Genomic DNA, 24,508 nt, shown 5'->3' on the forward strand with positions numbered 1-24,508 from the left:
TTCCAAATGCAGTGAAATTGGTAAATAAAAACCCACATTTACACCATTTTCTTGTGGGCTTGGATTTTACGGATTTCACTGTGCGCCCCAAATAACATGTCTACTTTATTCTTTGGGTCAGTACGATAACAGGGATTACAAATTTGTATAGGTTTTATAATGTTTTCATACATTTACAAAAATTAAAACCTCCTGTACAAAAGAAAAAAGGATTTTTGCATCTGGCGCTAATAACTTTTTCATATTTCTGTGTATGGACCTGTGGGTGGTGTCATTTTTTTGCGACTTTTGATGACATTTTCACTGCTACCATGACGGCCTTTTGATCACTTTTTAAAGAATTTTTAATATTTTTTGAAATGGCAAAAAAGTGCCATTTTCGACTTTGGCCGCAATTTTTTGTTATGGGGTTAAACGCAGTGAGAACCCGTTATTTTATTTTGATAGATCGGGCATTTTCTGACACAGCAATACCTAATGTATTTATGATTTTTACTGATTATTTATATCAGCTCTAGGGAAAGGGGGGTGATTAGAGCTTTTATTTATTTATTTATTATCATTTTTTTTTTTTTACTTTTTTTTTCAGACTCCCTAGGGTACTTTAACAAGAGGTTGTCTGATCTATCCCATCATGTTCTGCCATACTACAGTATGGCAGTATATCGGGATTTTCCTCCTCATTCATTACTATGTGCTGAGGGCACATTGTAATGAAAGGGTTAAAACAAGACAGACTCAGCATGGCGACAGATCGCCGCTCCTCGATGACGTCATGGGGAGAAACAATCCTCGGCAAGATGGCGGCTCCCATGTGCTGCCATTTTTTTGAAGCCGCCCGAAGCTTTGCCAGCACCGACCGTGGGTGTTACCGATAAGTCTTTGCTGCAATATGCAACAAAGACTTACTGGCTATGGAGAGGGCTCAGCCTGTGAGGCCGGCATGTGACATACTATTACGGCATGTGACATACTATTACGTCACATGTCGGTAAAGGGTTAAAAATGTAAATTTGGGCATCTTTTTTTTTCCCGTTTTTTGGCATACGGGATCAAAACTATTGTAGGTTTGTAGTCTGGGTTGGTACAAATTTGGAGGTACAAAATGTGTGTGGTTTTACTTTTTGTTTTTTTTGGGGGGGGGTGGGCGTTTTTTGTGGGGTTTTTTATTTGCTTTGTGAGAGGGCACTGACTGAACTCTTATATAATGTACTATGCTGCTTAATATTATCTTTAACAGACACCCATCAAGACAGCTATCCTATAGGAAATCCTAGGGTCCTTCTGCGCGACTGCTGCGCGACACCTTTGGCACGCCATGATCGTTGCTGCAGGGAGGGGGGTGATGGGGTTAAACACCCGGGATATGATCCTGATCCCAGGTGTTAGTGGCAGGGTTTGGCTGTGAGAACACGGCCCGGTACCAGCAGAACCCGATGTCCTGCAATCTTCTTCTGATACATCTTCGTAAAAGTCATTACGGCGGTCATGAAGGGGTTAAGGCTGCATTCACTTGGCATTAATTATCAATGTGTCTGGCATTCCCCATATTGTGAGAGGAATCCTCGCTGATTCTGCTCGGGATATAGGGCGAGTAACTTCATGTGGAAACTGGCAGACACAATGGCCTCCTATAGACTTCAAAGAGGGTGACGGAAAATCTGTAGCACAATCCTCAATGCGAACAGACCCTAAGCATTTGTACCTCTCCAGTCAGTCCGTATAGACTTTAGATTAAAGCTTTTTCCTCATCAATGCTGTAAAATATGGAACGCTTCACGAATTTGCGTGTCATCCTTGCGCAGGGGCCATGCTAATCTTCTCTGTATCGTTCCAATTTTAGTATATGTGCTGCCGAAGCGAGCACAGACCCCTGGCCTCCCCCATCAGTATATATAGTCCCCGGAGGGGGGGAGTTATACATTATGGAGAGGTCACTCCATATACATTACACCCATCATCTTCATTGGATCATAACTCTCATTCTCCACAACTGTCTAGAGTTTTCCTTCTTAAATATATAAAAGTGCAAATAAAACGACACAAACGTATTAAACAGAATATGCAAAATAGATAAATAGCCCCAGAGGATGCTGGGAGCACCGGTCTTTGTCTTGTAAAAAGGGCGGGAAAAAGGGAAAAACAAAGGGAAACCCCAAACATTCCCTTGTTTCCCTTTGTTGGGTCTGTGGTTTCCAGGGTCCGGTCTGAATACTGTATTATCTCATCCGGGGGCTGCAGTTATTTCGGACTCTGAGACTCTGACGGGTCTTGTTATCTGTAGTTTGGGGTCTATATTCTGCTGTTTATTTAGAGGGTCTGGTCTAGGATATGTATTTGTTCAGATGTGATTTGGGGTCTGTACTGGGGTTTGTATTATTATTACTATTAGCTCATAGGGTTTTTCTGAGGCTTTCATTTTCGGGTTTGGGGTATGAATAAGTCATAGGTGTCTGTTCTGGGGTCCTTCAGGTCCTTCAGGTATCAGGTGCTTCCCACTTTTCCTCGATTGACCCGCCTCTTCTCCCAGGATCCTCTGGGACTGGCAAATTTGCATCTTCTGGTGTCACAGCGTTGAATATCCCATATCCCCGTTACCTATAAGTTGCCCGATAATAAATGAAGAAACTATAGAAACGTTATAGAATGAGGGTTGTCATATATTATAGGTTCCTGGTGTAAATCCTGAAGAAGATCTCTCCATAATGTATAACTCCCCCCCTCCGGGGACTATATATACTGATGGGGGAGGCCAGGGGTCTGTGCTCGCTTCGGCAGCACATATACTAAAATTGGAACGATACAGAGAAGATTAGCATGGCCCCTGCGCAAGGATGACACGCAAATTCGTGAAGCGTTCCATATTTTGCACCAATTTCTCATGTCTGCGCCGTCCTTCATTCAGTTTTTTTCATTATTAAGGTAATAAATCGCTAAGTTTTTGCTATAGACACCATTTTGTACAATAATACATTATTTACCTCAAGATTTTACCTCAGAAAGTAGGTTTTTACATGTCATGGGAGCGAGACTGTAACATATTTTGCACCAATTTCTCATGTCGGCACCGTGCTTCATACAGTTTTTTCATTATTAAGGTAATAAATCGTTACGGTTTTGCGATAGACACCATTTTGTACAATAATACATTATTTACCTCATGATTTTACCTCAGAAAGTAAGTTTTTACATGTCATGTGAGCGACCCTGTATCATGTACACAAACTGCGCGCCACATCTGCCCCTGGCTTTTCCCCAAAATTGTATTTCAAACTCATCCGCCTAAATGTGAGGTCTTGGGGTGCGTTTGTGTGAGGTTTGCGCCACAGATTTGTTGATGGGAAATTCAGTGTTGATATTTTAACCCTTTCTCTGCACTCATTTTCCACGTTAATGCCAGTTTTCCCGCCAAAACAGCGGATTTAAAGAAAGAGCGCAAATCTGACATGGTTTTTAATAAAAATATTCCGCCTTTATCATCAAATCAAAATAACATTTTAAAAAGTTCTCTAGGTCAATACACTTTACAGCCACACCAAATCAAAAGGGATTTTTTTCTTAGGCTACATTCAGATGGCCGCTGCCCGCCTGTTGGGTGCCGTGAGCCCATTGTGATGTATGGGGGACGTATATCGCCCATATATACGTCGGCCGTATATACGCCCCCCATACATTCGTGTGAATATAGCCTTAGTTTGAGGTCTTATTTTTTGCTAAAAGACCCGCACATTTTATTTGTACACACTTGGGGATCATAAAGTTTTTTGATCCTGATTAAGATAATTTTTTGTGTGGTGATGGATAATTAACCCCTTAACGACCTAGCCCTTTTTTGTTTTTTCATTTCTATTTTTCACTCCTCACCTTCAAAAATCTATAACTTTTTTTATTTTTCCATGTAAAGACCTGCGTGACGACTTGTTTTCTGCATAACAAATTACACTTCATAGTAATGGTATTGAATATTCCATGCCATGTACTGGGAAGCGGGAAAAAAAATCCAAATGCAGTGAAATTGGTAAATAAAAACCCACATTTACACCATTTTCTTGTGGGCTTGGATTTTACGGATTTCACTGTGCGCCCCAAATAACATGTCTACTTTATTCTTTGGGTCAGTACGATAACAGGGATTACAAATTTGTATAGGTTTTATAATGTTTTCATACATTTACAAAAATTAAAACCTCCTGTACAAAAGAAAAAAGGATTTTTGCATCTGGCGCTAATAACTTTTTCATATTTCTGTGTATGGACCTGTGGGTGGTGTCATTTTTTTGCGACTTTTGATGACATTTTCACTGCTACCATGACGGCCTTTTGATCACTTTTTAAAGAATTTTTAATATTTTTTGAAATGGCAAAAAAGTGCCATTTTCGACTTTGGCCGCAATTTTTTGTTATGGGGTTAAACGCAGTGAGAACCCGTTATTTTATTTTGATAGATCGGGCATTTTCTGACACAGCAATACCTAAAGTATTTATGATTTTTACTGATTATTTATATCAGCTCTAGGGAAAGGGGGGTGATTAGAGCTTTTATTTATTTATTTATTTATTTTTTTTTTTTTTACTTTTTTTTTCAGACTCCCTAGGGTACTTTAACAAGAGGTTGTCTGATCTATCCCATCATGTTCTGCCATACTACAGTATGGCAGTATATCGGGATTTTCCTCCTCATTCATTACTATGTGCTGAGGGCACATTGTAATGAAAGGGTTAAAACAAGACAGACTCAGCATGGCGACAGATCGCCGCTCCTCGATGACGTCATGGGGAGAAACAATCCTCGGCAAGATGGCGGCTCCCATGTGCTGCCATTTTTTTGAAGCCGCCCGAAGCTTTGCCAGCACCGACCGTGGGTGTTACCGATAAGTCTTTGCTGCAATATGCAACAAAGACTTACTGGCTATGGAGAGGGCTCAGCCTGTGAGGCCGGCATGTGACATACTATTACGGCATGTGACATACTATTACGTCACATGTCGGTAAAGGGTTAAAAATGTAAATTTGGGCATCTTTTTTTTCCCGTTTTTTGGCATACGGGATCAAAACTATTGTAGGTTTGTAGTCTGGGTTGGTACAAATTTGGAGGTACAAAATGTGTGTGGTTTTACTTTTTGTTTTTTTTGGGGGGGTGGGCGTTTTTTGTGGGGTTTTTTATTTGCTTTGTGAGAGGGCACTGACTGAACTCTTATATAATGTACTATGCTGCTTAATATTATCTTTAACAGACACCCATCAAGACAGCTATCCTATAGGAAATCCTAGGGTCCTTCTGCGCGACACCTTTGGTACGCCATGATCGTTGCTGCAGGGAGGGGGGTGATGGGGTTAAACACCCGGGATATGATCCTGATCCCAGGTGTTAGTGGCAGGGTTTGGCTGTGAGAACACGGCCCGGTACCAGCAGAACCCGATGTCCTGCAATCTTCTTCTGATACATCTTCGTAAAAGTCATTACGGCGGTCATGAAGGGGTTAAGGCTGCATTCACTTGGCATTAATTATCAATGTGTCTGGCATTCCCCATATTGTGAGAGGAATCCTCGCTGATTCTGCTCGGGATATAGGGCGAGTAACTTCATGTGGAAACTGGCAGACACAATCGCCTCCTATAGACTTCAAAGAGGGTGACGGAAAATCTGTAGCACAATCCTCAATGCGAACAGACCCTAAGCATTTGTACCTCTCCAGTCAGTCCGTATAGACTTTAGATTAAAGCTTTTTCCTCATCAATGCTGTAAAATATGGAACGCTTCACGAATTTGCGTGTCATCCTTGCGCAGGGGCCATGCTAATCTTCTCTGTATCGTTCCAATTTTAGTATATGTGCTGCCGAAGCGAGCACAGACCCCTGGCCTCCCCCATCAGTATATATAGTCCCCGGAGGGGGGGAGTTATACATTATGGAGAGGTCACTCCATATACATTACACCCATCATCTTCATTGGATCATAACTCTCATTCTCCACAACTGTCTAGAGTTTTCCTTATTAAATATATAAAAGTGCAAATAAAACGACACAAACGTATTAAACAGAATATGCAAAATAGATAAATAGCCCCAGAGGATGCTGGGAGCACCGGTCTTTGTCTTGTAAAAAGGGCGGGAAAAAGGTAAAAACAAAGGGAAACCCCAAACATTCCCTTGTTTCCCTTTGTTGGGTCTGTGGTTTCCAGGGTCCGGTCTGAATACTGTATTATCTCATCCGGGGGCTGCAGTTATTTCGGACTCTGAGACTCTGACGGGTCTTGTTATCTGTAGTTTGGGGTCTATATTCTGCTGTTTATTTAGAGGGTCTGGTCTAGGATATGTATTTGTTCAGATGTGATTTGGGGTCTGTACTGGGGTTTGTATTATTATTACTATTAGCTCATAGGGTTTTTCTGAGGCTTTCATTTTCGGGTTTGGGGTATGAATAAGTCATAGGTGTCTGTTCTGGGGTCCTTCAGGTCCTTCAGGTATCAGGTCCTTCCCACTTTTCCTCGATTGACCCGCCTCTTCTCCCCGGATCCTCTGGGACTGGCAAATTTGCATCTTCTGGTGTCACAGCGTTGAATATCCCATATCCCCGTTACCTATAAGTTGCCCGATAATAAATGAAGAAACTATAGAAACGTTATAGAATGAGGGTTGTCATATATTATAGGTTCCTGGTGTAAATCCTGAAGAAGATCTCTCCATAATGTATAACTCCCCCCCTCCGGGGACTATATATACTGATGGGGGAGGCCAGGGGTCTGTGCTCGCTTCGGCAGCACATATACTAAAATTGGAACGATACAGAGAAGATTAGCATGGCCCCTGCGCAAGGATGACACGCAAATTCGTGAAGCGTTCCATATTTTGCACCAATTTCTCATGTCTGCGCCGTCCTTCATTCAGTTTTTTTCATTATTAAGGTAATAAATCGCTAAGTTTTTGCTATAGACACCATTTTGTACAATAATACATTATTTACCTCAAGATTTTACCTCAGAAAGTAGGTTTTTACATGTCATGGGAGCGAGACTGTAACATATTTTGCACCAATTTCTCATGTCGGCACCGTGCTTCATACAGTTTTTTCATTATTAAGGTAATAAATCGTTACGGTTTTGCGATAGACACCATTTTGTACAATAATACATTATTTACCTCATGATTTTACCTCAGAAAGTAAGTTTTTACATGTCATGTGAGCGACCCTGTATCATGTACACAAACTGCGCGCCACATCTGCCCCTGGCTTTTCCCCAAAATTGTATTTCAAACTCATCCGCCTAAATGTGAGGTCTTGGGGTGCGTTTGTGTGAGGTTTGCGCCACAGATTTGTTGATGGGAAATTCAGTGTTGATATTTTAACCCTTTCTCTGCACTCATTTTCCACGTTAATGCCAGTTTTCCCGCCAAAACAGCGGATTTAAAGAAAGAGCGCAAATCTGACATGGTTTTTAATAAAAATATTCCGCCTTTATCATCAAATCAAAATAACATTTTAAAAAGTTCTCTAGGTCAATACACTTTACAGCCACACCAAATCAAAAGGGATTTTTTTCTTAGGCTACATTCAGATGGCCGCTGCCCGCCTGTTGGGTGCCGTGAGCCCATTGTGATGTATGGGGGACGTATATCGCCCATATATACGTCGGCCGTATATACGCCCCCCATACATTCGTGTGAATATAGCCTTAGTTTGAGGTCTTATTTTTTGCTAAAAGACCCGCACATTTTATTTGTACACACTTGGGGATCATAAAGTTTTTTGATCCTGATTAAGATAATTTTTTGTGTGGTGATGGATAATTAACCCCTTAACGACCTAGCCCTTTTTTGTTTTTTCATTTCTATTTTTCACTCCTCACCTTCAAAAATCTATCACTTTTTTTATTTTTCCATGTAAAGACCTGCGTGACGGCTTGTTTTCTGCATAACAAATTACACTTCATAGTAATGGTATTGAATATTCCATGCCATGTACTGGGAAGCGGGAAAAAAATTCCAAATGCAGTGAAATTGGTAAATAAAAACCCACATTTACACCATTTTCTTGTGGGCTTGGATTTTACGGATTTCACTGTGCGCCCCAAATAACATGTCTACTTTATTCTTTGGGTCAGTACGATAACAGGGATTACAAATTTGTATAGGTTTTATAATGTTTTCATACATTTACAAAAATTAAAACCTCCTGTACAAAAGAAAAAAGGATTTTTGCATCTGGCGCTAATAACTTTTTCATATTTCTGTGTATGGACCTGTGGGTGGTGTCATTTTTTTGCGACTTTTGATGACATTTTCACTGCTACCATGACGGCCTTTTGATCACTTTTTAAAGAATTTTTAATATTTTTTGAAATGGCAAAAAAGTGCCATTTTCGACTTTGGCCGCAATTTTTTGTTATGGGGTTAAACGCAGTGAGAACCCGTTATTTTATTTTGATAGATCGGGCATTTTCTGACACAGCAATACCTAAAGTATTTATGATTTTTACTGATTATTTATATCAGCTCTAGGGAAAGGGGGGTGATTAGAGCATTTATTTATTCATTTATTTATTTTTTTTTTTTTTACTTTTTTTTTCAGACTCCCTAGGGTACTTTAACAAGAGGTTGTCTGATCTATCCCATCATGTTCTGCCATACTACAGTATGGCAGTATATCGGGATTTTCCTCCTCATTCATTACTATGTGCTGAGGGCACATTGTAATGAAAGGGTTAAAACAAGACAGACTCAGCATGGCGACAGATCGCCGCTCCTCGATGACGTCATGGGGAGAAACAATCCTCGGCAAGATGGCGGCTCCCATGTGCTGCCATTTTTTTGAAGCCGCCCGAAGCTTTGCCAGCACCGACCGTGGGTGTTACCGATAAGTCTTTGCTGCAATATGCAACAAAGACTTACTGGCTATGGAGAGGGCTCAGCCTGTGAGGCCGGCATGTGACATACTATTACGGCATGTGACATACTATTACGTCACATGTCGGTAAAGGGTTAAAAATGTAAATTTGGGCATCTTTTTTTTTCCCGTTTTTTGGCATACGGGATCAAAACTATTGTAGGTTTGTAGTCTGGGTTGGTACAAATTTGGAGGTACAAAATATGTGTGGTTTTACTTTTTGTTTTTTTTGGGGGGGTGGGCGTTTTTTGTGGGGTTTTTTATTTGCTTTGTGAGAGGGCACTGACTGAACTCTTATATAATGTACTATGCTGCTTAATATTATCTTTAACAGACACCCATCAAGACAGCTATCCTATAGGAAATCCTAGGGTCCTTCTGCGCGACTGCTGCGCGACACCATTGGCACGCCATGATCGTTGCTGCAGGGAGGGGGGTGATGGGGTTAAACACCCGGGATATGATCCTGATCCCAGGTGTTAGTGGCAGGGTTTGGCTGTGAGAACACGGCCCGGTACCAGCAGAACCCGATGTCCTGCAATCTTCTTCTGATACATCTTTGTAAAAGTCATCACGGCGGTCATGAAGGGGTTAAGGCTGCATTCACTTGGCATTAATTATCAATGTGTCTGGCATTCCCCATATTGTGAGAGGAATCCTCGCTGATTCTGCTCGGGATATAGGGCGAGTAACTTCATGTGGAAACTGGCAGACACAATGGCCTCCTATAGACTTCAAAGAGGGTGACGGGAAATCTGTAGCACAATCCTCAATGTGAACAGACCCTAAGCATTTGTACCTCTCCAGTCAGTCCGTATAGACTTTGGATTAAAGCTTTTTCCTCATCAATGCTGTAAAATATGGAACGCTTCACGAATTTGCGTGTCATCCTTGCGCAGGGGCCATGCTAATCTTCTCTGTATCGTTCCAATTTTAGTATATGTGCTGCCGAAGCGAGCACAGACCCCTGGCCTCCCCCATCAGTATATATAGTCCCCGGAGGGGGGGGGGAGTTATACATTATGGAGAGGTCGCTCTATATACATTACACCCATCATCTTCATTGGATCATAACTCTCATTCTCCACAACTGTCTAGAGTTTTCCTTCTTAAAAAAATATAAAAGTGCAAATAAAACGACACAAACGTATTAAACAGAATATGCAAAATAGATAAATAGCCCCAGAGGATGCTGGGAGCACCGGTCTTTGTCTTGTAAAAAGGGCGGGAAAAAGGTAAAAACAAAGGGAAACCCCAAACATTCCCTTGTTTCCCTTTGTTGGGTCTGTGGTTTCCAGGGTCCGGTCTGAATACTGTGTTATCTCATCCGGGGGCTGCAGTTATTTCGGACTCTGAGACTCTGACGGGTCTTGTTATCTGTAGTTTGGGGTCTATATTCTGCTGTTTATTTAGAGGGTCTGGTCTAGGATATGTATTTGTTCAGATGTGATTTGGGGTCTGTACTGGGGTTTGTATTATTATTACTATTAGCTCATAGGGTTTTTCTGAGGCTTTCATTTTCGGGTTTGGGGTATGAATAAGTCATAGGTGTCTGTCCTGGGGTCCTTCAGGTCCTTCAGGTATCAGGTCCTTCCCACTTTTCCTCGATTGACCCGCCTCTTCTCCCAGGATCCTCTGGGACTGGCAAATTTGCATCTTCTGGTGTCACAGCGTTGAATATCCCATATCCCCGTTACCTATAAGTTGCCCGATAATAAATGAAGAAACTATAGAAACGTTATAGAATGAGGGTTGTCATATATTATAGGTTCCTGGTGTAAATCCTGAAGAAGATCTCTCCATAATGTATAACTCCCCCCCTCCGCGGGGACTATATATACTGATGGGGGAGGCCAGGGGTCTGTGCTCGCTTCGGCAGCACATATACTAAAATTGGAACGATACAGAGAAGATTAGCATGGCCCCTGCACAAGGATGACACGCAAATTCGTGAAGCGTTCCATATTTTGCACCAATTTCTCATGTCTGCGCCGTCCTTCGTTCAGTTTTTTTCATTATTAAGGTAATAAATCGCTAAGTTTTTGCTATAGACACCATTTTGTACAATAATACATTATTTACCTCAAGATTTTACCTCAGAAAGTAGGTTTTCACATGTCATGTGAGCGAGACTGCAACATATTTTGCACCAATTTCTCATGTCGGCACCGTGCTTCATACAGTTTTTTCATTATTAAGGTAATAAATCGTTACGGTTTTGCGATAGACACCATTTTGTACAATAATACATTATTTACCTCATGATTTTACCTCAGAAAGTAAGTTTTTACATGTCATGTGAGCGACCCTGTATCATGTACACAAACTGCGCGCCACATCTGCCCCTGGCTTTTCCCCAAAATTGTATTTCAAACTCATCCGCCTAAATGTGAGGTCTTGGGGTGCGTTTGTGTGAGGTTTGCGCCACAGATTTGTTGATGGGAAATTCATTGCTGATATTTTAACCCTTTCTCTGCACTCATTTTCCACGTTAATGCCAGTTTTCCCGCCAAAACAGCGGATTTAAAGAAAGAGCGCAAATCTGACGTGGTTTTTAATAAAAATATTCCGCCTTTATCATCAAATCAAAATAACATTTTAAAAAGTTCTCTAGGTCAATACACTTTACAGCCACACCAAATCAAAAGGGATTTTTTTCTTAGGCTACATTCAGATGGCCGCTGCCCGCCTGTTGGGTGCCGTGAGCCCATTGTGATGAATGGGGGACGTATATCGCCCATATATACGTCGGCCGTATATACGCCCCCCATACATTCGTGTGAATATAGCCTTAGTTTGAGGTCTTATTTTTTGCTAAAAGACCCGCACATTTTATTTGTACACACTTGGGGATCATAAAGTTTTTTGATCCTGATTAAGATAATTTTTTGTGTGGTGATGGATAATTAACCCCTTAACGACCTAGCCCTTTTTTGTTTTTTCATTTCTATTTTTCACTCCTCACCTTCAAAAATCTATAACTTTTTTTATTTTTCCATGTAAAGACCTGCGTGACGGCTTGTTTTCTGCATAACAAATTACACTTCATAGTAATGGTATTGAATATTCCATGCCATGTACTGGGAAGCGGGAAAAAAATTCCAAATGCAGTGAAATTGGTAAATAAAAACCCACATTTACACCATTTTCTTGTGGGCTTGGATTTTACGGATTTCACTGTGCGCCCCAAATAACATGTCTACTTTATTCTTTGGGTCAGTACGATAACAGGGATTACAAATTTGTATAGGTTTTATAATGTTTTCATACATTTACAAAAATTAAAACCTCCTGTACAAAAAAAAAGGATTTTTGCATCTGGCGCTAATAACTTTTTCATATTTCTGTGTATGGACCTGTGGGTGGTGTCATTTTTTTTGCGACTTTTGATGACATTTTCAATGCTACCATGACGGCCTTTTGATCACTTTTTAAAGAATTTTTAATATTTTTTGAAATGGCAAAAAAGTGCCATTTTCGACTTTGGCCGCAATTTTTTGTTATGGGGTTAAACGCAGTGAGAACCCGTTATTTTATTTTGATAGATCGGGCATTTTCTGACACAGCAATACCTAATGTATTTATGATTTTTACTGATTATTTATATCAGCTCTAGGGAAAGGGGGGTGATTAGAACTTTTAGGTTTTTTTATTATCATTTTTTTTTTTTAACTTTTTTTTTCAGACTCCCTAGGGTACTTTAACAAGAGGTAGTCTGATCTATCCCATCATGTTCTGCCATAGTACAGTATGGCAGTATATCGGGATTTTCCTCCTCATTCATTACTATGTGCTGAGGGCACATTGTAATGAAAGGGTTAAAACAAGACAGACTCAGCATGGCGACAGATCGCCGCTCCTCGATGACGTCATGGGGAGAAACAATCCTCGGCAAGATGGCGGCTCCCATTTGCTGCCATTTTTTTTAAGCCGCCCGAAGCTTTGCCAGCACCGACCGTGGGTGTTACCGATAAGTCTTTGCTGCAATATGCAACAAAGACTTACTGGCTATGGAGAGGGCTCAGCCTGTGAGGCCGGCATGTGACATACTATTACGGCATGTGACATACTATTACGTCACATGTCGGTAAAGGGTTAAAAATGTAAATTTGGGCATCTTTTTTTTTCCTGTTTTTTGGCATACGGGATCAAAACTATTGTAGGTTTGTAGTCTGGGTTGGTACAAATTTGGAGGTACAAAATGTGTGTGGTTTTACTTTTTGTTTTTTTTGGGGGGGTGGGCGTTTTTTGTGGGTTTTTTATTTGCTTTGTGAGAGGGCACTGACTGAACTCTTATATAATGTACTATGCTGCTTAATATTATCTTTAACAGACACCCATCAAGACAGCTATCCTATAGGAAATCCTAGGGTCCTTCTGCGCGACTGCTGCGCGACACCATTGGCACGCCATGATCGTTGCTGCAGGGAGGGGGGTGATGGGGTTAAACACCCGGGATATGATCCTGATCCCAGGTGTTAGTGGCAGGGTTTGGCTGTGAGAACACGGCCCGGTACCAGCAGAACCCGATGTCCTGCAATCTTCTTCTGATACATCTTTGTAAAAGTCATCACGGCGGTCATGAAGGGGTTAAGGCTGCATTCACTTGGCATTAATTATCAATGTGTCTGGCATTCCCCATATTGTGAGAGGAATCCTCGCTGATTCTGCTCGGGATATAGGGCGAGTAACTTCATGTGGAAACTGGCAGACACAATGGCCTCCTATAGACTTCAAAGAGGGTGACGGGAAATCTGTAGCACAATCCTCAATGTGAACAGACCCTAAGCATTTGTACCTCTCCAGTCAGTCCGTATAGACTTTGGATTAAAGCTTTTTCCTCATCAATGCTGTAAAATATGGAACGCTTCACGAATTTGCGTGTCATCCTTGCGCAGGGGCCATGCTAATCTTCTCTGTATCGTTCCAATTTTAGTATATGTGCTGCCGAAGCGAGCACAGACCCCTGGCCTCCCCCATCAGTATATATAGTCCCCGGAGGGGGGGGGGAGTTATACATTATGGAGAGGTCGCTCTATATACATTACACCCATCATCTTCATTGGATCATAACTCTCATTCTCCACAACTGTCTAGAGTTTTCCTTCTTAAAAAAATATAAAAGTGCAAATAAAACGACACAAACGTATTAAACAGAATATGCAAAATAGATAAATAGCCCCAGAGGATGCTGGGAGCACCGGTCTTTGTCTTGTAAAAAGGGCGGGAAAAAGGTAAAAACAAAGGGAAACCCCAAACATTCCCTTGTTTCCCTTTGTTGGGTCTGTGGTTTCCAGGGTCCGGTCTGAATACTGTGTTATCTCATCCGGGGGCTGCAGTTATTTCGGACTCTGAGACTCTGACGGGTCTTGTTATCTGTAGTTTGGGGTCTATATTCTGCTGTTTATTTAGAGGGTCTGGTCTAGGATATGTATTTGTTCAGATGTGATTTGGGGTCTGTACTGGGGTTTGTATTATTATTACTATTAGCTCATAGGGTTTTTCTGAGGCTTTCATTTTCGGGTTTGGGGTATGAATAAGTCATAGGTGTCTGTCCTGGGGTCCTTCAGGTCCTTCAGGTATCAGGTCCTTCCCACTTTTCCTCGATTGACCCGCCTCTTCTCCCAGGATCCTCTGGGACTGGCAAATTTGCATCTTCTGGTGTCACAGCGTTGAATATCCCATATCCCCGTTACCTATAAGTTGCCCGATAATAAATGAAGAAACTATAGAAACGTTATAGAATGAGGGTTGTCATATATTATAGGTTCCTGGTGTAAATCCTGAAGAAGATCTCTCCATAATGTATAACTCCCCCCCTCCGCGGGGACTATATATACTGATGGGGGAGGCCAGGGGTCTGTGCTCGCTTCGGCAGCACATATACTAAAATTGGAACGATACAGAGAAGATTAGCATGGCCCCTGCGCAAGGATGACACGCAAATTCGTGAAGCGTTCCATATTTTGCACCAATTTCTCATGTCTGCGCCGTCCTTCGTTCAGTTTTTTTCATTATTAAGGTAATAAATCGCTAAGTTTTTGCTATAGACACCATTTTGTACAATAATACATTATTTACCTCAAGATTTTACCTCAGAAAGTAGGTTTTTACATGTCATGTGAGCGAGACTGCAACATATTTTGCACCAATTTCTCATGTCGGCACCGTGCTTCATACAGTTTTTTCATTATTAAGGTAATAAATCGTTACGGTTTTGCGATAGACACCATTTTGTACAATAATACATTATTTACCTCATGATTTTACCTCAGAAAGTAAGTTTTTACATGTCATGTGAGCGACCCTGTATCATGTACACAAACTGCGCGCCACATCTGCCCCTGGCTTTTCCCCAAAATTGTATTTCAAACTCATCCGCCTAAATGTGAGGTCTTGGGGTGCGTTTGTGTGAGGTTTGCGCCACAGATTTGTTGATGGGAAATTCATTGCTGATATTTTAACCCTTTCTCTGCACTCATTTTCCACGTTAATGCCAGTTTTCCCGCCAAAACAGCGGATTTAAAGAAAGAGCGCAAATCTGATGTGGTTTTTAATAAAAATATTCCGCCTTTATCATCAAATCAAAATAACATTTTAAAAAGTTCTCTAGGTCAATACACTTTACAGCCACACCAAATCAAAAGGGATTTTTTTCTTAGGCTACATTCAGATGGCCGCTGCCCGCCTGTTGGGTGCCGTGAGCCCATTGTGATGTATGGGGGACGTATATCGCCCATATATACGTCGGCCGTATATACGCCCCCCATACATTCGTGTGAATATAGCCTTAGTTTGAGGTCTTATTTTTTGCTAAAAGACCCGCACATTTTATTTGTACACACTTGGGGATCATAAAGTTTTTTGATCCTGATTAAGATAATTTTTTGTGTGGTGATGGATAATTAACCCCTTAACGACCTAGCCCTTTTTTGTTTTTTCATTTCTATTTTTCACTCCTCACCTTCAAAAATCTATAACTTTTTTTATTTTTCCATGTAAAGACCTGCGTGACGGCTTGTTTTCTGCATAACAAATTACACTTCATAGTAATGGTATTGAATATTCCATGCCATGTACTGGGAAGCGGGAAAAAAATTCCAAATGCAGTGAAATTGGTAAATAAAAACCCACATTTACACCATTTTCTTGTGGGCTTGGATTTTACGGATTTCACTGTGCGCCCCAAATAACATGTCTACTTTATTCTTTGGGTCAGTACGATAACAGGGATTACAAATTTGTATAGGTTTTATAATGTTTTCATACATTTACAAAAATTAAAACCTCCTGTACAAAAAAAAAGGATTTTTGCATCTGGCGCTAATAACTTTTTCATATTTCTGTGTATGGACCTGTGGGTGGTGTCATTTTTTTTTGCGACTTTTGATGACATTTTCAATGCTACCATGACGGCCTTTTGATCACTTTTTAAAGAATTTTTAATATTTTTTGAAATGGCAAAAAAGTGCCATTTTCGACTTTGGCCGCAATTTTTTGTTATGGGGTTAAACGCAGTGAGAACCCGTTATTTTATTTTGATAGATCGGGCATTTTCTGACACAGCAATACCTAATGTATTTATGATTTTTACTGATTATTTATATCAGCTCTAGGGAAAGGGGGGTGATTAGAACTTTTAGGTTTTTTTATTATCATTTTTTTTTTTTTACTTTTTTTTTCAGACTCCCTAGGGTACTTTAACAAGAGGTTGTCTGATCTATCCCATCATGTTCTGCCATAGTACAGTATGGCAGTATATCGGGATTTTCCTCCTCATTCATTACTATGTGCTGAGGGCACATTGTAATGAAAGGGTTAAAACAAGACAGACTCAGCATGGCGACAGATCGCCGCTCCTCGATGACGTCATGGGGAGAAACAATCCTCGGCAAGATGGCGGCTCCCATTTGCTGCCATTTTTTTTAAGCCGCCCGAAGCTTTGCCAGCACCGACCGTGGGTGTTACCGATACGTCTTTGCTGCAATATGCAACAAAGACTTACTGGCTATGGAGAGGGCTCAGCCTGTGAGGCCGGCATGTGACATACTATTACGGCATGTGACATACTATTACGTCACATGTCGGTAAAGGGTTAAAAATGTAAATTTGGGCATCTTTTTTTTTCCCGTTTTTTGGCATACGGGATCAAAACTATTGTAGGTTTGTAGTCTGGGTTGGTACAAATTTGGAGGTACAAAATGTGTGTGGTTTTACTTTTTGTTTTTTTTGGGGGGGTGGGCGTTTTTTGTGGGTTTTTTATTTGCTTTGTGAGAGGGCACTGACTGAACTCTTATATAATGTACTATGCTGCTTAATATTATCTTTAACAGACACCCATCAAGACAGCTATCCTATAGGAAATCCTAGGGTCCTTCTGCGCGACTGCTGCGCGACACCATTGGCACGCCATGATCGTTGCTGCAGGGAGGGGGGTGATGGGGTTAAACACCCGGGATATGATCCTGATCCCAGGTGTTAGTGGCAGGGTTTGGCTGTGAGAACACGGCCCGGTACCAGCAGAACCCGATGTCCTGCAATCTTCTTCTGATACATCTTTGTAAAAGTCATCACGGCGGTCATGAAGGGGTTAAGGCTGCATTCACTTGGCATTAATTATCAATGTGTCTGGCATTCCCCATATTGTGAGAGGAATCCTCGCTGATTCTGCTCGGGATATAGGGCGAGTAACTTCATGTGGAAACTGGCAGACACAATGGCCTCCTATAGACTTCAAAGAGGGTGACGGGAAATCTGTAGCACAATCCTCAATGTGAACAGACCCTAAGCATTTGTACCTCTCCAGTCAGTCCGTATAGACTTTGGATTAAAGCTTTTTCCTCATCAATGCTGTAAAATATGGAACGCTTCACGAATTTGCGTGTCATCCTTGCGCAGGGGCCATGCTAATCTTCTCTGTATCGTTCCAATTTTAGTATATGTGCTGCCGAAGCGAGCACAGACCCCTGGCCTCCCCCATCAGTATATATAGTCCCCGGAGGGGGGGGGGAGTTATACATTATGGAGAGGTCGCTCTATATACATTACACCCATCATCTTCATTGGATCATAACTCTCATTCTCCACAACTGTCTAGAGTTTTCCTTCTTAAAAAAATATAAAAGTGCAAATAAAACGACACAAACGTATTAAACAGAATATGCAAAATAGATAAATAGCCCCAGAGGATGCTGGGAGCACCGGTCTTTGTCTTGTAAAAAGGTCGGGAAAAAGGTAAAAACAAAGGGAAACCCCAAACATTCCCTTGTTTCCCTTTGTTGGGTCTGTGGTTTCCAGGGTCCGGTCTGAATACTGTGTTATCTCATCCGGGGGCTGCAGTTATTTCGGACTCTGAGACTCTGACGGGTCTTGTTATCTGTAGTTTGGGGTCTATATTCTGCTGTTTATTTAGAGGGTCTGGTCTAGGATATGTATTTGTTCAGATGTGATTTGGGGTCTGTACTGGGGTTTGTATTATTATTACTATTAGCTCATAGGGTTTTTCTGAGGCTTTCATTTTCGGGTTTGGGGTATGAATAAGTCATAGGTGTCTGTCCTGGGGTCCTTCAGGTCCTTCAGGTATCAGGTCCTTCCCACTTTTCCTCGATTGACCCGCCTCTTCTCCCAGGATCCTCTGGGACTGGCAAATTTGCATCTTCTGGTGTCACAGCGTTGAATATCCCATATCCCCGTTACCTATAAGTTGCCCGATAATAAATGAAGAAACTATAGAAACGTTATAGAATGAGGGTTGTCATATATTATAGGTTCCTGGTGTAAATCCTGAAGAAGATCTCTCCATAATGTATAACTCCCCCCCTCCGCGGGGACTATATATACTGATGGGGGAGGCCAGGGGTCTGTGCTCGCTTCGGCAGCACATATACTAAAATTGGAACTGATACAGAGAAGATTAGCATGGCCCCTGCGCAAGGATGACACGCAAATTCGTGAAGCGTTCCATATTTTGCACCGATTTCTCATGTCTGCGCCGTCCTTCGTTCAGTTTTTTTCATTATTAAGGTAATAAATCGCTAAGTTTTTGCTATAGACACCATTTTGTACAATAATACATTATTTACCTCAAGATTTTACCTCAGAAAGTAGGTTTTTACATGTCATGTGAGCGAGACTGCAACATATTTTGCACCAATTTCTCATGTCGGCACCGTGCTTCATACAGTTTTTTCATTATTAAGGTAATAAATCGTTACGGTTTTGCGATAGACACCATTTTGTACAATAATACATTATTTACCTCATGATTTTACCTCAGAAAGTAAGTTTTTACATGTCATGTGAGCGACCCTGTATCATGTACACAAACTGCGCGCCACATCTGCCCCTGGCTTTTCCCCAAAATTGTATTTCAAACTCATCCGCCTAAATGTGAGGTCTTGGGGTGCGTTTGTGTGAGGTTTGCGCCACAGATTTGTTGATGGGAAATTCGTTGCTGATATTTTAACCCTTTCTCTGCACTCATTTTCCACGTTAATGCCAGTTTTCCCGCCAAAACAGCGGATTTAAAGAAAGAGCGCAAATCTGACGTGGTTTTTAATAAAAATATTCCGCCTTTATCATCAAATCAAAATAACATTTTAAAAAGTTCTCTAGGTCAATACACTTTACAGCCACACCAAATCAAAAGGGATTTTTTTCTTAGGCTACATTCAGATGGCCGCTGCCCGCCTGTTGGGTGCCGTGAGCCCATTGTGATGTATGGGGGACGTATATCGCCCATATATACGTCGGCCGTATATACGCCCCCCATACATTCGTGTGAATATAGCCTTAGTTTGAGGTCTTATTTTTTGCTAAAAGACCCGCACATTTTATTTGTACACACTTGGGGATCATAAAGTTTTTTGATCCTGATTAAGATAATTTTTTGTGTGGTGATGGATAATTAACCCCTTAACGACCTAGCCCTTTTTTGTTTTTTCATTTCTATTTTTCACTCCTCACCTTCAAAAATCTATAACTTTTTTTATTTTTCCATGTAAAGACCTGCGTGACGGCTTGTTTTCTGCATAACAAATTACACTTCATAGTAATGGTATTGAATATTCCATGCCATGTACTGGGAAGCGGGAAAAAAATTCCAAATGCAGTGAAATTGGTAAATAAAAACCCACATTTACACCATTTTCTTGTGGGCTTGGATTTTACGGATTTCACTGTGCGCCCCAAATAACATGTCTACTTTATTCTTTGGGTCAGTACGATAACAGGGATTACAAATTTGTATAGGTTTTATAATGTTTTCATACATTTACAAAAATTAAAACCTCCTGTACAAAAAAAAAGGATTTTTGCATCTGGCGCTAATAACTTTTTCATATTTCTGTGTATGGACCTGTGGGTGGTGTCATTTTTTTTGCGACTTTTGATGACATTTTCAATGCTACCATGACGGCCTTTTGATCACTTTTTAAAGAATTTTTAATATTTTTTGAAATGGCAAAAAAGTGCCATTTTCGACTTTGGCCGCAATTTTTTGTTATGGGGTTAAACGCAGTGAGAACCCGTTATTTTATTTTGATAGATCGGGCATTTTCTGACACAGCAATACCTAATGTATTTATGATTTTTACTGATTATTTATATCAGCTCTAGGGAAAGGGGGGTGATTAGAACTTTTAGGTTTTTTTATTATCATTTTTTTTTTTTTACTTTTTTTTTCAGACTCCCTAGGGTACTTTAACAAGAGGTTGTCTGATCTATCCCATCATGTTCTGCCATAGTACAGTATGGCAGTATATCGGGATTTTCCTCCTCATTCATTACTATGTGCTGAGGGCACATTGTAATGAAAGGGTTAAAACAAGACAGACTCAGCATGGCGACAGATCGCCGCTCCTCGATGACGTCATGGGGAGAAACAATCCTCGGCAAGATGGCGGCTCCCATTTGCTGCCATTTTTTTTAAGCCGCCCGAAGCTTTGCCAGCACCGACCGTGGGTGTTACCGATAAGTCTTTGCTGCAATATGCAACAAAGACTTACTGGCTATGGAGAGGGCTCAGCCTGTGAGGCCGGCATGTGACATACTATTACGGCATGTGACATACTATTACGTCACATGTCGGTAAAGGGTTAAAAATGTAAATTTGGGCATCTTTTTTTTTCCCGTTTTTTGGCATACGGGATCAAAACTATTGTAGGTTTGTAGTCTGGGTTGGTACAAATTTGGAGGTACAAAATGTGTGTGGTTTTACTTTTTGTTTTTTTTGGGGGGGTGGGCGTTTTTTGTGGGTTTTTTATTTGCTTTGTGAGAGGGCACTGACTGAACTCTTATATAATGTACTATGCTGCTTAATATTATCTTTAACAGACACCCATCAAGACAGCTATCCTATAGGAAATCCTAGGGTCCTTCTGCGCGACTGCTGCGCGACACCATTGGCACGCCATGATCGTTGCTGCAGGGAGGGGGGTGATGGGGTTAAACACCCGGGATATGATCCTGATCCCAGGTGTTAGTGGCAGGGTTTGGCTGTGAGAACACGGCCCGGTACCAGCAGAACCCGATGTCCTGCAATCTTCTTCTGATACATCTTTGTAAAAGTCATCACGGCGGTCATGAAGGGGTTAAGGCTGCATTCACTTGGCATTAATTATCAATGTGTCTGGCATTCCCCATATTGTGAGAGGAATCCTCGCTGATTCTGCTCGGGATATAGGGCGAGTAACTTCATGTGGAAACTGGCAGACACAATGGCCTCCTATAGACTTCAAAGAGGGTGACGGGAAATCTGTAGCACAATCCTCAATGTGAACAGACCCTAAGCATTTGTACCTCTCCAGTCAGTCCGTATAGACTTTGGATTAAAGCTTTTTCCTCATCAATGCTGTAAAATATGGAACGCTTCACGAATTTGCGTGTCATCCTTGCGCAGGGGCCATGCTAATCTTCTCTGTATCGTTCCAATTTTAGTATATGTGCTGCCGAAGCGAGCACAGACCCCTGGCCTCCCCCATCAGTATATATAGTCCCCGGAGGGGGGGGGGAGTTATACATTATGGCGAGGTCGCTCTATATACATTACACCCATCATCTTCATTGGATCATAACTCTCATTCTCCACAACTGTCTAGAGTTTTCCTTCTTAAAAAAATATAAAAGTGCAAATAAAACGACACAAACGTATTAAACAGAATATGCAAAATAGATAAATAGCCCCAGAGGATGCTGGGAGCACCGGTCTTTGTCTTGTAAAAAGGGCGGGAAAAAGGTAAAAACAAAGGGAAACCCCAAACATTCCCTTGTTTCCCTTTGTTGGGTCTGTGGTTTCCAGGGTCCGGTCTGAATACTGTGTTATCTCATCCGGGGGCTGCAGTTATTTTGGACTCTGAGACTCTGACGGGTCTTGTTATCTGTAGTTTGGGGTCTATATTCTGCTGTTTATTTAGAGGGTCTGGTCTAGGATATGTATTTGTTCAGATGTGATTTGGGGTCTGTACTGGGGTTTGTATTATTATTACTATTAGCTCATAGGGTTTTTCTGAGGCTTTCATTTTCGGGTTTGGGGTATGAATAAGTCATAGGTGTCTGTCCTGGGGTCCTTCAGGTCCTTCAGGTATCAGGTCCTTCCCACTTTTCCTCGATTGACCCGCCTCTTCTCCCAGGATCCTCTGGGACTGGCAAATTTGCATCTTCTGGTGTCACAGCGTTGAATATCCCATATCCCCGTTACCTATAAGTTGCCCGATAATAAATGAAGAAACTATAGAAACGTTATAGAATGAGGGTTGTCATATATTATAGGTTCCTGGTGTAAATCCTGAAGAAGATCTCTCCATAATGTATAACTCCCCCCCTCCGCGGGGACTATATATACTGATGGGGGAGGCTAGGGGTCTGTGCTCGCTTCGGCAGCACATATACTAAAATTGGAATGATACAGAGAAGATTAGCATGGCCCCTGCGCAAGGATGACACGCAAATTCGTGAAGCGTTCCATATTTTGCACCAATTTCTCATGTCTGCGCCGTCCTTCGTTCAGTTTTTTTCATTATTAAGGTAATAAATCGCTAAGTTTTTGCTATAGACACCATTTTGTACAATAATACATTATTTACCTCAAGATTTTACCTCAGAAAGTAGGTTTTTACATGTCATGTGAGCGAGACTGCAACATATTTTGCACCAATTTCTCATGTCGGCACCGTGCTTCATACAGTTTTTTCATTATTAAGGTAATAAATCGTTACGGTTTTGCGATAGACACCATTTTGTACAATAATACATTATTTACCTCATGATTTTACCTCAGAAAGTAAGTTTTTACATGTCATGTGAGCGACCCTGTATCATGTACACAAACTGCGCGCCACATCTGCCCCTGGCTTTTCCCCAAAATTGTATTTCAAACTCATCCGCCTAAATGTGAGGTCTTGGGGTGCGTTTGTGTGAGGTTTGCGCCACAGATTTGTTGATGGGAAATTCGTTGCTGATATTTTAACCCTTTCTCTGCACTCATTTTCCACGTTAATGCCAGTTTTCCCGCCAAAACAGCGGATTTAAAGAAAGAGCGCAAATCTGACGTGGTTTTTAATAAAAATATTCCGCCTTTATCATCAAATCAAAATAACATTTTAAAAAGTTCTCTAGGTCAATACACTTTACAGCCACACCAAATCAAAAGGGATTTTTTTCTTAGGCTACATTCAGATGGCCGGTGCCCGCCTGTTGGGTGCCGTGAGCCCATTGTGATGTATGGGGGACGTATATCGCCCATATATACGTCGGCCGTATATACGCCCCCCATACATTCGTGTGAATATAGCCTTAGTTTGAGGTCTTATTTTTTGCTAAAAGACCCGCACATTTTATTTTTACACACTTGGGGATCATAAAGTTTTTTGATCCTGATTAAGATAATTTTTTGTGTGGTGATGGATAATTAACCCCTTAACGACCTAGCCCTTTTTTGTTTTTTCATTTCTATTTTTCACTCCTCACCTTCAAAAATCTATAACTTTTTTTATTTTTCCATGTAAAGACCTGCGTGACGGCTTGTTTTCTGCATAACAAATTACACTTCATAGTAATGGTATTGAATATTCCATGCCATGTACTGGGAAGCGGGAAAAAAATTCCAAATGCAGTGAAATTGGTAAATAAAAACCCACATTTACACCATTTTCTTGTGGGCTTGGATTTTACGGATTTCACTGTGCGCCCCAAATAACATGTCTACTTTATTCTTTGGGTCAGTACGATAACAGGGATTACAAATTTGTATAGGTTTTATAATGTTTTCATACATTTACAAAAATTAAAACCTCCTGTACAAAAAAAAAGGATTTTTGCATCTGGCGCTAATAACTTTTTCATATTTCTGTGTATGGACCTGTGGGTGGTGTCATTTTTTTTGCGACTTTTGATGACATTTTCAATGCTACCATGACGGCCTTTTGATCACTTTTTAAAGAATTTTTAATATTTTTTGAAATGGCAAAAAAGTGCCATTTTCGACTTTGGCCGCAATTTTTTGTTATGGGGTTAAACGCAGTGAGAACCCGTTATTTTATTTTGATAGATCGGGCATTTTCTGACACAGCAATACCTAATGTATTTATGATTTTTACTGATTATTTATATCAGCTCTAGGGAAAGGGG

At 41.0% G+C, this 24,508-nt stretch overlaps 12 non-coding genes across 12 annotated transcripts; 6 read left to right on the forward strand and 6 right to left on the reverse strand.

The window, feature by feature from the left end:
• Nucleotides 1-1,760: 1,760 nt before the first annotated feature.
• Nucleotides 1,761-1,867, reverse strand: LOC140066430 (U6 spliceosomal RNA). The gene has a single exon (XR_011848273.1). It is a non-coding gene; the product is annotated as a U6 spliceosomal RNA (small nuclear RNA).
• An 895-nt stretch (nucleotides 1,868-2,762) lies between these two features.
• LOC140066502 (U6 spliceosomal RNA) lies at nucleotides 2,763-2,869 on the forward strand. The gene has a single exon (XR_011848343.1). It is a non-coding gene; the product is annotated as a U6 spliceosomal RNA (small nuclear RNA).
• A 2,874-nt stretch (nucleotides 2,870-5,743) lies between these two features.
• On the reverse strand, nucleotides 5,744-5,850 carry LOC140066431 (U6 spliceosomal RNA). Its single transcript, XR_011848274.1, has one exon. It is a non-coding gene; the product is annotated as a U6 spliceosomal RNA (small nuclear RNA).
• An 895-nt stretch (nucleotides 5,851-6,745) lies between these two features.
• LOC140066503 (U6 spliceosomal RNA) lies at nucleotides 6,746-6,852 on the forward strand. Its single transcript, XR_011848344.1, has one exon. It is a non-coding gene; the product is annotated as a U6 spliceosomal RNA (small nuclear RNA).
• Nucleotides 6,853-9,738: 2,886 nt separating this feature from the next.
• On the reverse strand, nucleotides 9,739-9,845 carry LOC140066432 (U6 spliceosomal RNA). The gene has a single exon (XR_011848276.1). It is a non-coding gene; the product is annotated as a U6 spliceosomal RNA (small nuclear RNA).
• A 902-nt stretch (nucleotides 9,846-10,747) lies between these two features.
• On the forward strand, nucleotides 10,748-10,854 carry LOC140066490 (U6 spliceosomal RNA). Its single transcript, XR_011848331.1, has one exon. It is a non-coding gene; the product is annotated as a U6 spliceosomal RNA (small nuclear RNA).
• A 2,883-nt stretch (nucleotides 10,855-13,737) lies between these two features.
• On the reverse strand, nucleotides 13,738-13,844 carry LOC140066433 (U6 spliceosomal RNA). The gene has a single exon (XR_011848277.1). It is a non-coding gene; the product is annotated as a U6 spliceosomal RNA (small nuclear RNA).
• A 902-nt stretch (nucleotides 13,845-14,746) lies between these two features.
• Nucleotides 14,747-14,853, forward strand: LOC140066504 (U6 spliceosomal RNA). The gene has a single exon (XR_011848345.1). It is a non-coding gene; the product is annotated as a U6 spliceosomal RNA (small nuclear RNA).
• A 2,884-nt stretch (nucleotides 14,854-17,737) lies between these two features.
• On the reverse strand, nucleotides 17,738-17,844 carry LOC140066434 (U6 spliceosomal RNA). Its single transcript, XR_011848278.1, has one exon. It is a non-coding gene; the product is annotated as a U6 spliceosomal RNA (small nuclear RNA).
• A 902-nt stretch (nucleotides 17,845-18,746) lies between these two features.
• On the forward strand, nucleotides 18,747-18,854 carry LOC140066567 (U6 spliceosomal RNA). The gene has a single exon (XR_011848408.1). It is a non-coding gene; the product is annotated as a U6 spliceosomal RNA (small nuclear RNA).
• Nucleotides 18,855-21,737: 2,883 nt separating this feature from the next.
• On the reverse strand, nucleotides 21,738-21,844 carry LOC140066435 (U6 spliceosomal RNA). Its single transcript, XR_011848279.1, has one exon. It is a non-coding gene; the product is annotated as a U6 spliceosomal RNA (small nuclear RNA).
• Nucleotides 21,845-22,746: 902 nt separating this feature from the next.
• LOC140066559 (U6 spliceosomal RNA) lies at nucleotides 22,747-22,853 on the forward strand. The gene has a single exon (XR_011848400.1). It is a non-coding gene; the product is annotated as a U6 spliceosomal RNA (small nuclear RNA).
• Nucleotides 22,854-24,508: the final 1,655 nt, after the last annotated feature.

This window comes from Engystomops pustulosus, chromosome 6, assembly GCF_040894005.1.
Source record: "Engystomops pustulosus chromosome 6, aEngPut4.maternal, whole genome shotgun sequence".
NCBI classification, from domain to species: domain Eukaryota; kingdom Metazoa; phylum Chordata; class Amphibia; order Anura; family Leptodactylidae; genus Engystomops; species Engystomops pustulosus.